The sequence below is a fragment of the Nomia melanderi genome, chromosome 7, assembly GCF_051020985.1.
Source record: "Nomia melanderi isolate GNS246 chromosome 7, iyNomMela1, whole genome shotgun sequence".
NCBI classification, from domain to species: domain Eukaryota; kingdom Metazoa; phylum Arthropoda; class Insecta; order Hymenoptera; family Halictidae; genus Nomia; species Nomia melanderi.
This window is the reverse complement of record NC_135005.1, coordinates 809,564-826,161: the sequence shown is the minus strand read 5'-3', so window position 1 is coordinate 826,161 and position 16,598 is coordinate 809,564. Positions and strand designations below refer to the sequence as shown.

Genomic DNA, 16,598 nt, shown 5'->3' with positions numbered 1-16,598 from the left:
AGCGTCGCTTCCGGGGAAAGCCAGATTTCGTGGAAATGGTAATCCTCGCGGCGCCGCGCGCTACGCGAGACCGTCTCTCTCCGTTTCGGATTTCTGAAGGCAACGAATGCTGATGAGATTCCGCGGTCTCTGTATCATCCGCGAGGATGATACCGGGCATTTTTACTTTTATAAATAATGCTCGCTTGGCTGGTGTACATGGGAGTGTTTTCGCGAGTTTGTTTGGTTGCAGGGAATGTGTTTTTTAATCGACGGAATGGGAATGAGTTTTTCAAACCCAACTTTTTTTGGATATTTTAGGTTGATGTATGTAGGTGAAGAGAAGTATTATTTAAGTAATTGCTTATTCACACAGTTATTTAAATAAAGTACTCATTTTAATTTTTATTTTCTTTGTTAGTTTATGTCTGTTAAGGTTAGTATACCAATAATGATATATTTGAGAAATAAATTGTTTTAATTTTGTTCTTCTATTTGAAATTCGGACGTATACATATATTCGATTTTCTACTTTGTTTCATAAAAATAACGTTTTCTCGTGACTCTATATATGGAAAAATCTATTGTTTTTTAAATAAGATAAAATTATCCGTAAGAATCAAGAATATTAGAGGAACTTATAGATGGTATTTCTCTTTAAAGGAAGGAGTTATTCGCTCGCTGCCAGAGCGGTCATTTTTCATCCTACAAGCAAAACCCTATAGGCATTTATGTGGTGATGATCATCCAGGATTAGTTGCCTTAATAAACTCTTTAGGAGATCAAATAAATTTTTCTTTGACTCTGGTAATAAACATCTAGTGATACACAGGTCATAAATGTCCGTGGTCAAGCAATAATAAACGCGTTTATTGTAAAAGTAGTTTTAACGGTTCGTTCCGAAGGCAGAAATTATTTTCGTGGCTGGCAAGAGGTTCTGGCCAGCCCCGGTGTATCGGTGTCCGGAAATTAAATCCCATATGTATCTTCTTGAACTTTTTACGAGGAAATAATTTTTGCTTGTGGCAAAAATGTGCTCGCATAAATAACAGAGTGACGGCCGGATGGAGGAAATACGCGGCAATAACGTTGACATCGTCTTCTTATGGAGAACATAGCTGCACTTTTCGTAAATTAGAACAGCGTGATTATTTCGTTCGAAACTGTTTCCTTTATTTGGCAATCAGACTAACAAAGTATTCAATTAAATGTTCGTGATTTATTTCGATAATGTTTATATTATTCTTTTGTGCCCGTTTAATACTTTAGATATTATTTATTATTGTCTTCATGAAATATACTAACCTGCTTGATTACGTAGAATTTAGTTGCCTAGTATGGAAAGGTCACATATAGTTATAACCTTATACTATATTTAATTCCACAATTGATTCAGTAGAAAAGACTTGAATTCTACGTAGCTAATATTCATAATTTATAATAGTATACGTATATTTTGTATAAAAACTAAAACTCAATAGGTGATAAATACAATACATTGAAGCATTTAAACTATTTTTTCCATTCTTAAGCATGTAGAAATTTCTAACTGTGAATATTGTATTACGCATCGTTAAATTTGTCTTGACGTCATATAAAGAGTCATGAGGCGCTTTTACATAAAATAAAAACATACGTAGCCCTCCATTTAAAAAATGAGCCTTTTTTTCATTGTCCTTGGTTGTGCATTTTAAACAAAAAAGTTTATATATGCTGTTATATTAGTCGCAAAATTGAAATTAAATCTTGTCCTACTTTCTATTTTCCTATATTCACATCATACACCACAAAAGCGCAGGTTAGTGATTGCGCGAACACACTGTATGAATGTCCGAATAATCAATAATCGAATGACCAGGATTCTACCGTGCAGGTAGACCAATATTTCATCCGACTGCTGCAGCCCGCAGCTCTAAAACAGTACCTGAAAGGCAGTAAAAAATATGATTATGCAAAATTACTTGATTTCAAATTATATGTTGTGTATTGTAATACATTTACCTGCTCGATAAGTGAAGACATTTCATGCTTCGAAAACATCTGCATTTCCTTCTTTAACAAAATTGTACTTTCTAGTGTAAAAATATTTCAATAACCTCACGACAAAGCTATATTGTCGGCTGATTAATATTATTAGCTTTAAAGGAAAAAATATTGAAACAATAATACAAATCATGTACGTTATTGTAATATATTGTTAAAAATGACATTTGATGTATCAACATACAATTTGATTAAACCCTTTATTCCGTCTGTCAAGTACTGTACTTTCAGTGCCAAGACGAAATATGTCTGAAATATTTTCTAATTGTAAGTTATCTAATTTTTGATACAGACATATTTCACTGTTGCCTTTAGACCACTCCCCTTTAAATATTCTGTACATCACTCGCCCCGATGCCTGCAAATTTGTTCTCTACGTTCTACAGTGCGATAATGTCCAATTAATACTAAACAACCACGCCACCGTAGAAAAGACAATGAGAAATGCAACTGATCTGCTTAAAATCAGCGGGAAACCTCATCGAAAGCACTCAAAACCGACAGAATCTGAGAACAGGGCAATCGATCATATCGCCGATTCCTTTCACAAACGCTGCTCGCGCGTTTCTCTCGCTGCAACCCCTCGCCTGGAGAGGCGTTTACAAACACCCCCATAAGGTAGCGGCAGCGTTGAACAAAAACCACGAAAGGACCACGGCCGGCGGTGGTTGACGGCAGCAAGGGGTTCACTTACGAGGAGAAAAAAAGGAAAGATATGAATAAATGAATCGGCGGTCCCCGTTATGAGCCTGGGCTAAGCCACGGGACAGCGGCGCGGAAGGGTGGCGCGAAAAAGACGGAGGGCTAACAGAGCACGGGACACAGAGGGAGAAAGAGAGAAACAGCGATACAGAGAAACCTGGAGAGAGAAAGAGAGGGAGCGAGAGAGAACAGCAACGGACGAATAAAAGCTAGCGCCGAGCAGATGGCTGGTGCGCAGCCATTAGCTAATGGATCCCTAACACCAGTACACCGGAGAGTCATCCGCTAGGAAGTACAAACCGGTAGGTGGACGCGTCTATAGGTGACGCTGGCGGTACGCGCGCACCCTTTCGCCCGGCGGACCCAGCAGCCAACGAAATCGTGCGACGGCAATCGCGCTAAATCACAAACGGGCCGACGAATGGCGCGCTTTTCCGTCCGCAGCATCCGCCTTCCGGCGTGTTTCTCCGTTCGATCGACCGTGCACGCGTTTCCACCTGCACGCCGCGCTGCCAGGAACCTGCGCGTACCACGCACTCGCACGTCCCTGAACTGCGAAAATTACGGGGACAGCTGCGCACCGGGTATCGCATGATTTTCAACCAGGGATTGGAAACAGTCATGATATCGGTTTCGGTTCCTGGAGCGGTTGCGGGAACCGAGGAAATATCTACGATTGTGGTGGATGTTTTGGTTCTGATCCATGCCGGGTTCGGTTTCGGTTCTTCACAACTGATAATATCGATTTCGTAATTGCTACTTTTCGAGCCGATGTCCCGTGACCATTGTTTTTGAGGAACTTGTGGGGAATTTGAATGTGGGAAATTAGCAAAGAATACACACGATATGAGAAAAATATTTGTTGCGAATATTTGTTGCACTATATGGGTTGTGACTAATTATTTTTTATCGTAATCCCATATTTGTAACTGTACAGTTAAAAATTTGAATTTCTGGTAAGATCTGCTGTCTAGTTATTATAATGTAAAATCTAGAAATAACAGTTATGGAACTGATACGAAACCGATAAAGTATTAGTTCTGAAGAACTGGGACTCAAATCGATAGGAGTCAGGACCGATATACCTGTAGCAGTCACGGACACCAGTTAAATTTCCATAACTGTTTCAATTAGAACCGATATATAACGCTTTCAGGTAATTATTTTAAAACTCTTTCGATTCCTGATAGCCAATCAATTCAAGTGTCATCCCACGCGCGTCTGCGATGCTACTTCGTAATCGTCATTCCTTCTTTTTTTTACCGAGTATACGATATATAGATGGATACTTTGCTCGTTCATGGGGGTTATTATTATGCGGACCACGCGACGATCAAGTAAAACGCTCGGTCTCGCAGGATCGGGACCGAAACGTTCGAAACGACGTGTATGGGCGTAATTGGAGTCGTTATTGGAAATTAGTTGCTACCTTGTTTTCTTGTCGGGACGTCCCGCGATATTTTAGACTGCATTGCTTATCTTTATTCGATGCATAATCTTAATGATTGGATTCGGTCTTTTTTTGGGATGAGGCTTGTCGCGTGAATTTTATTAACGAGGTGAGATAAAATGAAATTGAAGAGTGCTCGTAACACACGCTGTACGTGCCAAATACCGAATTTTTTAAAAGAGAGATAAGTTAGCCAGCATTATATTGGACTGGTTGGTAATGTCATCCTTTAGCGCTATATATTGATGAGTACTTATCAAATGGAAATTGCTTTGAAACTATATGTACATATACTGCAGTATTGCCGTTGAATATTTTCTTCATAAAGAAAAGATATTTCAGGGTTATCTATAATGAGACAGAAGTGTAAAGGATTTTGCATGAAATGTGGATGGAGATTGAAAAACTGCTTTGGAGTATAGACTTGTCTAATGTATAAATTCGTTGGACTAACTGTTTTATTACCCCCTGTGTTATAATATCGCCGCAAAGATTTAAAATTAAATTTCATAAGTGTAAAGAATGAAAAATTACTTTAACATATAGGACTTCTGCAGAAATTTGAATAACCGATTCGTCTGTTAATTTCTTGCTTTATGGCGTGGCGTTATAATATTCATCTGAATGTTATATATATATATATATATATAGGATACAGGAGAACGACGAGGAGAGATGGATTTCGTGAAAAAATGATTGATTTCTAATTTATTTTTAATAAAGTCATGGAAATAACTATGAACTACGATAGCACCGCAATCGCCAAATAAAGCAGAACCAACGTGTTCGCTTGATTGTCACCGGACAATATCGCGAAACACAACAGCGAAACGTGTTTCGCCTTCGCAACAGTGACGGCGTTTGACGAAACAGGGACAATACCGCGCGAGCCAGAAATTTATAAAGCTTCTACAGCGGAACGAGCTTTAGGAAACGCGATTGACGGCGGTCAAAGAGTTTATCGCATTCGCGGAAGTTAGCGCCGAACGTACGTACCCGATATAATGCGCTGGAACACGCCTCGGCGTTCTCAGAGTCCCGTGCAGTATCGATTGCACAGGGAATCCACTTAGACCTCTCCCAGCTAATTTTTTCCGTGAAAAGAACGCGACTAAAAAAGAGGTATCTCGAGCGGGTAAAATTATTAATTCGGCCAGAGTTACGATGTCGAACGATTTAACCGTCCGAGGAGGGACGGGAGCGAGGTGGACAGGGGTTGGTATAAATGGTCGAACTTTTTAAAGCGTGCACGCCGCTTCTCCATGTTCTTCTTTTTTTCCACTCCCCCTGCCGCCTTTTTTCTTCCAGTTTCCTCGAATCGACGTTGTATGTATATCCGTCGGGCTCAACGGCGGAAAATGCGAGGCGCGACGTGGCCGCCGAAAGGGTGCGCCGCGATTTCGGCCCCAGCTCCACCCCCAATTACCTAAAATACACTCGCGTCGCAACTCGGTCCCCGGATATCTATAATTAACGCGGTGATCGCACGCTGCGACCGGTGACGCGTGAATTCGGTATCACTTTCCAATTTACGGCCGGTATGCCGGCGAAGAACGAAGTCGGTCGTTACCGGGCGATGATACGGGGCCGCGTCACGGCTCGCCGGCCGCACGCTAATTGAACATTTCGAATTAAAATCCGCGACAGTTGGCGATTCTCGTTATTATTAACTAAGGCCGGTCTACTGGTTCTTCCTCCCTCCCAACCTCTCCCGTTCTCTCCCCCCCCCCCCCCCTCACTCTCTCTCTCTCTCGCTCCCTGACTATCATTGTTTCTCTCTCTTTTTTGCTTCTTCCTTCTCTCTTTCCCTCCTGTCCTTTTCCATCACGCTCGGTCCAGTCACGCGCGAGCGCAGTTAATTTTCGTTAATAACACCTATCCCATGACCTTGCGCGTTAATTATTTTGCAGCCTGCTTTGTAGTTATACACGCGAGCGCCACGCTTGATTAGATGATCATCAGGCCTTTCGTTATTACGGTAGTTCTATCGTGTTTAATGTATCCCTAGCAATTATTTCAATTTTCTTGTTATCGTTCATTGTTGATGTTCAATGAGGAAACGGAGGTTTAATCGTGTGATGTTAGAGGAAAGGAATTAGAGACGCTTAAGATGGCAAAAGTGGGGATACATTTGAGAACTTTTTTTGTTTGCAACATATTGTTTGATTGAATAGTTATTATTAATGTTTGAATGTGTGTAGTTTGATGATAGATCTTAAATATTTTGTGGAAGAATTTCTGGAAACAATAAAGATTTGATGGTTCAGCGAGACTGACATTTCAAGACATTTCTATTTAATATTACAGAAGGATATGAATTGTTAACTCTTACTAATAATTTGTTATTATTTCTTTCCAGGTGCTGAATTTTCTAACGAAGATCTATCCCACACTTGAAAATCACCAGCTGTAAACGGTAAAGTATCAATGATCAGTTTTTAAAATTATACACGGTACAATTATCAACTGAAAAATATACAGTATACTACGATAAATGAAAAGGCCGTTACTAATAAAGAGAAAAATATATGAATATGACAACAAATTTGGAACAGAAATAGGATCCAAGTATTTCTCTAATTGATTTTTTATCAAATTAAAAGAAATTGATCGAATGAAACAGAAACTGATTCGGCAATATTAATCATGCTGATTACTTTTATATTTTTTTATGCCTCATAAATTCCATTAACATTTAATTCGCTCGTTCCAATAAGACAGACTTAATTTTTATATTTAGACAAAAAGTTATATTATTTAACTAACATGAAAATTAATATGTTAACAATATTTCGTCGTTACTGTAAATCTACATTTATTCTATATTGACATTTTATACAATATTTATATAAGGGGTATTCCAAAGATTCCCGAAAAATGGTTATCTTTATCGTAAATAAAGTACTAGGTTTATAATAAATTTGTGTACATTTATCGAGGTTTATTTGATGAGACATTAGTATTTAACTTAAGTATATATTGAAAAACAGAGCGCTGAATTTGATATGCTGTCTCTTTCCTTACATTTTTCCGGGGATTTTTTGAACGTCTGACGTACAACTAAAGCCGCACTGCACCCTTGAGCTACGAAACATTCGAAAACTGGCAAAGCGTAGAAACAAGGAACCTATAGTTTTTCTAAGCGAACGGTAATCGCACGAAATAGATGCCGGCGGCGAGCAGTAAACAACGTCGACGCAGTGGAACGGTGAATTCCCGTCGCCGGGAAGTTGAGACGGAAGCATACCTTGTTACGTCGCGTTGCGAAAGGGATAAAACAGTTCGATAAGGCCTGGAGGGGTAAAGAAGGGTTAACGTTGCCGTATAGTGGCGCGTCTGCGGGGCGTCTTAACGTCTGCGAAGCACCGCCGCTAAATATTCATCACGTCGAAAACGTAAGCGTCGAATATCCGGGCACCGGAACATCCGAGGCCCGTTCTCGAGCCGCCGCTGATCCTCCCGCGTTTCGCGTGCGGCAGAATTAAAATCGTACCGCGATTTTGGCTCAGGAAAGCGTGCCGTCACGCGCCACGGATTTCATCTCCAGACGAGGCCAAGTTTCACTCTCCGCGGCTTCGAGTCCCGACGGGAAAGAGACGCGCGTAAACTCGTTGAAAAGTTTCCTCCTTTCCCTCCCCGTCTCGCCGCTTCTCTGTCGTTTCAACCGACGAGAATACAAAATTTCAATTTGCTCGTGCGTTCCTGAAGACTGAATTAGACGGATTCGTTTCATTCTTCGCGGATAAACCTGCAACAGCCGGAAAAATGTTTCGTTTGAAGGTCCTCGAACAATTTCAGCCGTTCCGGTGATTCGTTTTCTTTACATTACTGATAATGGTGGATAGCATTTTATTTGTATATGCATATTTATATGTACGTGTATTCGTTAATGTAGGGAAATTGAATTGGATGGATAAAATTGTATAAAGGGATGTAAATTTCCTAATGAAAAGATTATATTACATCTACCGTTGTTGTTAGTTTAAGTAATTCCGTGGTATTCAAGTGAGACTTGTAGGAAGCGTACATATTTCTGTTACTCCTCAGAAATCCCAAATTAGAATACAAGTTCTAATAATAATATTTGCACTTAAATTGCATATTTGATTAATACAATCATTTTCTAGAGACTATCATGGGTAAAATTTTATGCGACATGATTTTTGTTTTAATATTATGTAAAGATGCAATGACTTCAGTTAAACCACCATGTCTGTACCCGCTACCGACAAGCTAAAAGTACACAGAGGCAAGGCGTCTGCTTTCTTCGACACGCGGCACGACCAATAACAACAACTGTTGTTCTACGGCTATTGACGCGAGCATCCTGAGTGGAAAAGTGCCCTTGCCTCTGTGCACTTTACTTGTCGGTAGTCGGCTCAGATGTGGCGGGCCAACTGTAGTATATATCGTCCGTTGTTTGAAAGACGACTCGCGGAAGGAATGCGGTTCTGAGTGGTCGGAATCTACTGTGTTTTCGGGTCTAGTATGCCATTGGTCGAAACGGTCGTACACGCGAATTCTGTTGCCACACGCAACGTACACAGCGAAAGACTCCTCTTGCCCCTGTGTCGTCCCACGACCCGTCTTTCAAACAACAGACGATATTTAGCTCTCATATGTTAGGAATTTGTGTCTAATTTTGAAAATGGTCTACCTTAGTTCAAGCATCAAAAATCATATTTCCTTATAAGCTACATGCAACATTACACAGTCATAATAAATACTTATTTTTTAAGGCTAAACATTTTCTACAATATTTTGTTACATAGTATACAAATATTTTTTAATCTACTCAAATTCAAACCTTTAAATATCTCGAAACTGAAAGTATATGACTTAGTCCGTTTTCAAAATTAATGGCACATTTATTGAAACATACTTCGCGATAAATGTCATAATGATAACATTAATGTGGCATTCCTTAATAGCTTTCAAGGCTTATGAAAACTCGTAATTCGAACTATTTTCGGAGGAATGAGTGTTAAATCTTTATTCACTATGCATACTTATTTTATAATCGAATAAAAATTATTTTGCGTAGAAAATACTGTAAGCATAATTTTATGTGGATATTAAAAAATATCAATAAATTACCTAAGAATTAATTAATCTATAAAGAGCTGAATATAAAAAATTAATTCAATTGAATTAAGAAATAGTTAAAGTAATGTGCCAATGTTTATATAAAGTTTTAAGTTCCATATCTTTTAAAACAAATAATGTTCATCATTTTGAAATAGCAATACAGGTAGGTACATTATGTATAAAAATAATAAGAAAAGCGATCCTTTAACAAGTGTAAATATATATATATATATTTTGGGTGGTGATTTTCAAGTGTGGGAAATATATATATATATATATTTACACTTGTTAAAGGATCGCTTTTCTTATTATTTTTATACATAATGTACCTACCTGTATTGCTATTTCAAAATGATGAACATTATTTGTTTTAAAAGATACGCAACTTAAAACTTTAGATAAACATTAGCACATTACTTTAACTATTTCTTAAGAAAATGAGTATTTAAATGACTGAAAGATATCTTTAACTTATGAATAGCATATTTCAAAAGAGTTCATATTTTCACAATTGGATACTTGCGTGTAATGTATTCGGAGAGCAATTAATTCACGCGATCACCGACTGCCGCTAATAGAATCGTGAATGGCCCGCAGAATATCGGAATTTATCAGACAATGGGTGAGATTTGCTTTTAAAGTTTGAAATTACCGGCAGCGTACCGCATTGACGTAACCCTTGAATAAGTTACTTCGCAATTCCGTGCGCCATTGGCTGCGTTCTACGCTATTGTTTGTATTCATCCAAGGTATGCACACTCCTTGTCAGCCCCTTTGAGAACTATTGTACCAAAGGTTCTCGGCAAACGTACTCTGATCTCAAGGTAAGGTACCTGCCTAATCTAACTCGATAACGCCTCGCCTATATGTGTAGACTGGGCAAACGCCCGAAGCGAGGAACGAAATCCAAAGTGGGTTTTCAAAGAGAATTATGTTGAATCGCTGGAGCCTTTTATCTTTGGACCTCTGTCGCCAATATATTTATTGTTTCTGATTGAGATATAAGAACTACGTGCTAAACGGAGTCTAAATATTTTAGTTGGTTCAACTTTTTATTCATATTTGCCTTTGACTTGTTTAATTAAGATGGGACATTACATTAATCTATCTATTAAATAGTTGTACATTTTTGCGTATAAAATAAGTTACATATGACTGAGAGTTAGGAAGATGCCTATAATAAGAAATACTTGAAGTTAATACAAATTAGGAGTAAGTTTATCAACGTAAATTTTATCGTTCGATTCACTAGCTCTTGTTGATTTGAAAATGAATAGGTGTATTTAATTATATTGTAATTATTTCATTCTTATTCATATTAGACTGTTCTTATATACGTACTAAATAAAAGACGTACTTATCCTTTATTTCTAAATTTGTATGATGTATATGATAAAACAGTTTATAATACATATATGTTGATATACTCAATTTTGTACTTTTGTCGCTACGTAGATAACACATCTTTGACTTAAACCAGAACATTGATATTTAAAACAATAGTAAATGAAATAAAATTACAAGGATAAGGCATCAAAGAATTAATGAGAGACTAGCATAGTATTTTTAAATATATCTAAATTAAGCTTAATTTACGACTACCTCAAAGCATAATACTACTTCAACGAAAGATAATCAATTACGCAAAATATTTAAACCTTAATAGTCGATTGTTTTTTAATAATACTGATATCACTTATACACACCTACACTTACTACAGCACACAACAGAATATTGGCTAAATATTAAGAAAACATTGACTTCTTTACACTTCCGCATACTGAAGCCTTTGGACCGATAATGAATAATAGAGTCCAAAACACCGTTTCGCCGTTTCACTCACCTCGTCGAACGTCGCTATTCCCCCGTCCCCACTAGAAAACACAAGCAGCGATACCAAAGAAAACAACGAGCACATGATGATTCTCATCGGTCCGGAGGCAGGAAGTGCTTGTCTCGATAAGACCGTCACGTGAGTACGCATGGCGGGACAAGAGCTTTTGAAGCCCCAATTCCGCGGCACGTTTCAGACGTTCTCATCCCGCCGCGTTTGTTTAGCCCGCACGAAGAAACTCATGATTGCTCAGACTTTCATCGGGGGGCAAGAAGTCGCGGTCGCCCGTCGCTGCCTCCTGCGCTTCCTCCTCCGTGCACACGCGTATTCTTCCTCTCCACATTCAGCCCCGTTTGGAATAGTAAATAAGAATGGGTCCGCATCCTTCTTACTCGGTATAACGTTCATTTTAACGGGGAATGCGGAGAATGACGGTCAACGGGGGTTAGAGGACGAGCAAACGCAACAGTGGAAACTAAGAGGAAAAAAGAAGAAAAATAGACAGGGAATGCGTACGGAAGAAGGAAACAGAGGGGAAAAAGAAAATGGCGGCGAACGGTCGAGCGGGAAAAGATAGAAAGAGAAGGCTGCCCAAGACAGCGGGACATTGTTCAAATTGCGGAGAGTGGAGACATCGATCACCGTGGTGCCGCCGCAGCTGAGCCCCCGGGGACAGACACCAGCGACCTAACCGTCCCTCTTCAGCCTCTTCAGCCTCGCCCTCTGCTGCCTTCAGCCAACCCCTCCCCCTGGCACGATATAGTCCGTCGACGCGTAACGCTGGAAACCGTACCACGCGGGTGATCCATCCAACCACCCCACCTGGGCACCGTGTCGCCTCTACCCGTGACTGCTAAATTTTTCAACTGCGCCGAGGCAACCCCTTCCCCTCTTGCGTTATTATGCTTTTTTCCGTCTCGAGCAATCTCGTTGATACGGCCGGGGACACACCGGAGGTAGACACACACGGAGCCGTGGATAATCGAAGCCGTTTTACCTTGAATTATCGATGCAGGAGTTAACTCCGTCAGTGTTCGCCGCCTGTCGTTCTGTTCCACTGGATCTCGCCGTGTTTCGACTCGTTTGTCTCGGCTCATTGGAGACGACTGTGCTGCTCAGGTTCGGTTTCAGTTTTCGAGTTGGCGTTTCGTTATTGGACCTCGGATTTTATGCGGTCCATTCTTGGACAGAGAATATGAGTCATTTGGATCTGACGTATAATAAATAGAAAATTTTTATTAACATTGTTTTTATGTGTTGCAACATATGTTTGAATCGTAAGTAAATATTGCCATACACATAATCGGATTTTAAATATGTATAAGTGAAGCCATAGAATAACTATAAATTACCATAGATTTCGAATATGTACTTAATACTTGTTCGTTTTTAAGATTTCTTCTACAGTTAACATATTATCATTCTTTGACAATTTTGTAAAAGCTGGGCACTACATTGAAATCTTTTAGTATTTATTGCAATTTAGCAAGTTACAAGGGAAGTATCGTGGATAATGTAGAAATATGAAGGTAGCAGATTGCTCTTGCTATCGATACACCTCAATGTATTTCCTTCTTTTTGTATATTTTTCATTTTATTGGTAGATTATTGATAAACGCGATTACTCGATTGTTTACTGCCGATGAGTCACGTTGTGAGATTTAATTATTCGTGAAACTCCATAAACCAATGTTGTTCGGTATAATCACCCCAGTTTAGTGATCCTCCCTATAGCCGTTAGTTCCTCTACTCAGCCCTCATTACACGTTGTATTACGTTGACTTACCATTTACGATGCCTGACAATAATTCTTGTCTTCACTAGAACCATGCCTTTAGCAGTTCTGACAATGTATTTATCTATGTATGTACACAAATAAACTAAAAATTGCTAGAATCTTGAATCTTACAACATTACGAATCACTAAAAGACATCAAATAATTAAAACTTTATTATCACATACTCTACATTTATTGTACATTGAATTGTGAGAAGTGTTAAAAACTTTTAATTCTTAAAAAATCTATTTTAATAGTAGCAGGTAGGAACGGTAGCTATAAATATCATTATAACGTTTCAAAAACTATCATAAACTTAAAGACCAAAAATTTAGTTTCGACACAGTAAAAAAGAATAATAACTTAAAATAAACTGAATATAAAGTTGGAAATATAATAATAATAAATCATTGTAATAAAATGTATTTATGTAATCACATATTGTGTCTTAATTTTTTCATAAATTTTACTTATATAAACATTTTTATTGTTAATATTATTAAATAGTACATATTAAATTTTTCTTTCCTGCAATTTTACTTCTTCATAATCTTAATAATTAACGAAACGATATAATTGAAAGAGATTAATAATCTTATAATAATAAAATATAATTATAAACTTCTTTATAACATCTAACTTATGCTTTTCAATAGGGCTATAATAAAACAAATAATTGAAACTAAAATAATGAAAAATTCTCAAAAAAAATACATAGAAATTTTCTATAACACCTTAGTCATTGTAATGTCACATAAAAGTAGTACACCTCGTTACATTGATTACAGTTCGTATAATCAAATCCAAAGAGTTTACCGGAGTTTAGACGGAAACCAACAGGTTCTTAAGCAATAAGTAAGTTGATGGGTTTCCCGAAAGATCGCGCAGGAAATGGAACCCGAAGAAGATTTACGAGAGAACGGAGAATCGTCGATCGAAACGTACCAAGGGCTGGAAGCGAGCGGCCGGTCGTTAAACTTCCTCTACAGATCGGTCCGCACGAGTGATGCATAGCGATTGGACAGCCTGAAATTATTTTACGTCATGCCGGGGGTAATTATATTCTGACCACGCGATCGTTTGTGGTTCAGTTTGCGAACGTAACTTATTCCAGTGTAAATTATCTTTGGTCGTTCTAAAATTTTCAAATTTCACGTTGCACGCGTGACAAGTGACTCTAAATTAGCATCTTAAGTAATATGCATGGCCATCATCCCCCGAAATTATCGGTCGGGTGAATGTATTTTATTCCGTGAGACGATAAATTTCGTGTCCTTTACGAACTGCCGGTAACTTTGACCGCGCCTATGGTTATCGTGTAAATATGCTCTCAACAGCGTATCATTTACATAATGTCTCCATAATATGGAGCTGAACGACTTAAATAAGGCAATCCTGTTCAATTTTAATGTGTAAGTCTAAAATTGTTTTAATAATCTATTGAAATTCTTATGAAGTTTATTATGGTAATATTCGCACGTATCATTTCGATACATCAAAGTAAATGTTGATAAAATAAAAAATGACTTACGAAAAGAATAATGTTAAATGCTGTATAGTAATGTATTATGTAATATTACAACACATTTTTTGTTACTAGCAAGTCAAGCAGAATAAATTGCTAAGAAAAGTAAAATCTGAATGCTAATTCCTGATAGAACGGTCAACCCCAGAACCTTTACTGTTTACGAAAAAATCATTAAAATAATTTTGTAAGTGTCTATTAATTACATTCGTAAAAGTATCGTAACAAAATTTTTGTGTACAATAAATTAAGCAAAGGAATGTAGACATCAGCTTGTACCAAATCATTCACCGTGTGTCCAGTTAGTATGAGAAAATAAAGGAATAAAATTTCAATGCTAAATCATGTTTGAACGGTCAACCCTAAAATCTTTTCCAGCCATTTCGCCATTCGAGAGAAAAAAGAATTGGAAACGTAGTTATGTATTCGTGCGCCGCGCATGCGTACGTCGATGAATAAACTCGGTTGACCAGTTTCTTCTATTCTTCCTCATTAGATATTCAGCAGCAGAAACGGGCCGTAGGTCGAATCCTGATAACGTTGAAATTTTTATACGCCAACATCGGTGGATAAATTCTTGGATAACGGCCAATACTCTCGCGATGCGGCCATTCTGTATTCTCCAATTTATCCTAGATCCACTTCGCTATTTATTTCCGCAGTGAATCCAACATCGATTCGTTCCCAGACAAATGTTCCTGGAACCCAGCTCCGTATCACTTACAATTTTCTCCCAGTAACGTTTCGTCTCTAGTGTACGATACTTTAAAGAAACGCGGTTCCCAATATTAGTCTCGCATACATAGTCCTTGAAAAATCCAGATACCTCTATAACCATGACTTACAAACGAAATTAATCCAAGTGTTCAAGGATATTTCCTTGAAAATATTACTGGGCCAAGTAATGAAACGGTAATATCAGTATTAATATATGAACAGACTTCTACGATAAGATAGAGAAACTGCAGTGCTTTATGCTAGAGAAGATTGAGGACACGTTCTTGGTAACATATGTATACAGTTAATACACTCAAGTCTCGTGTACACTCTTCCTCGATTAGATAATTAATCACAATTTGATTTATACAACCGCTGTATCATAACCATACAACGTGTTGTATTATCATCTTCTTACTCTCATTTTCTAATTGAGCTCTGTCAAATGAGAATTCTGTTAACGTGAAGTCTCCAGTTTTGAATGTTATAATTTATTAATTTGTTCGATTATAATTTATCATAAATGTTAAGTGTTTACGGGTAAATACAAAATGTTGCTTGAATTGGTACGAACTCAGTAACATTCGTATTTATTAAATTGAATCTAGAGTCATTCGTATTTATTAAATTAAATCTAGAGTCATTCGTATTTATTAAATTAAATCTAGAGTCATTCGTATTTATTAAATAGAATCTAGAGTCATATTATTTTGTTACATTTTCTAAGTATCTTATAAAAAGCATACGTTGCATTTGCATTGCAACCATAAAGATTGTTACCAGAATAAGTGATGGTAATGAGCGCGTTAAGCCCGGTTAAGAAGTCAAATTAAAAAAGCTCAAGTGTAAAGTAAGCAAGGTGGTTCTATATACAAGTACAATTGATGTCAAACATATTAATGAAGCAGGTTAGGTAAGCGCAGTATTTGTTACATGGTATAAACTGCGCACATTGTATGTTAGAAACTAGCAGAGAGCAAGTACGTATGTACAATGAGAGCAGGAGAAGTAGAACGAAGCACTCGATACTTTAATACATCCTGCGGATTACGTGAATGTATCCAACAAAACACTACGTATTACATTTTTTTATTTCTTGCTGGATTTTTAATGACCTGACACATTTTTCAATTTGTTTTAAATAAGGGCGAGTGTTGCATTATTCAGACTAGTCCTATATACGATTAATTGCTGCAATTCAAGGAATTATACATTCCGCATCGTTAAAAAATGTTTGAATATCCTCACATTTAATATTATCGAGAGAAGTTTATAAAATCATTAATAAAGGGTTTGGAAGAATTTATTGAAAAAGAAGAATATTTTTATATTATGTTCTCATTATTATTGATGCTTTGCAGTGTTCTTTTTGATAATTATACAAAATGTTACAATTCATTACCTGTTATAAGGTAAATAATAGAATTTATGTAAGCATAAGTTTCTGAAGACTAATTACTTAGAAATTGGAATTAGAAAGA

At 37.5% G+C, this 16,598-nt stretch overlaps 1 protein-coding gene across 1 annotated transcript in view; it reads left to right on the top strand.

The window, feature by feature from the left end:
* LOC116424242 (discoidin domain-containing receptor 2) overlaps positions 1–16,598 on the top strand; it is a 281,595-nt gene that overhangs the window by 74,381 nt on the left and 190,616 nt on the right. The window contains exon 2 of the mRNA XM_031970366.2: positions 6,534–6,590. The gene's annotated coding sequence lies outside the window, so the exon portion shown is untranslated. The remainder of the gene's footprint in view (positions 1–6,533; positions 6,591–16,598) is intronic.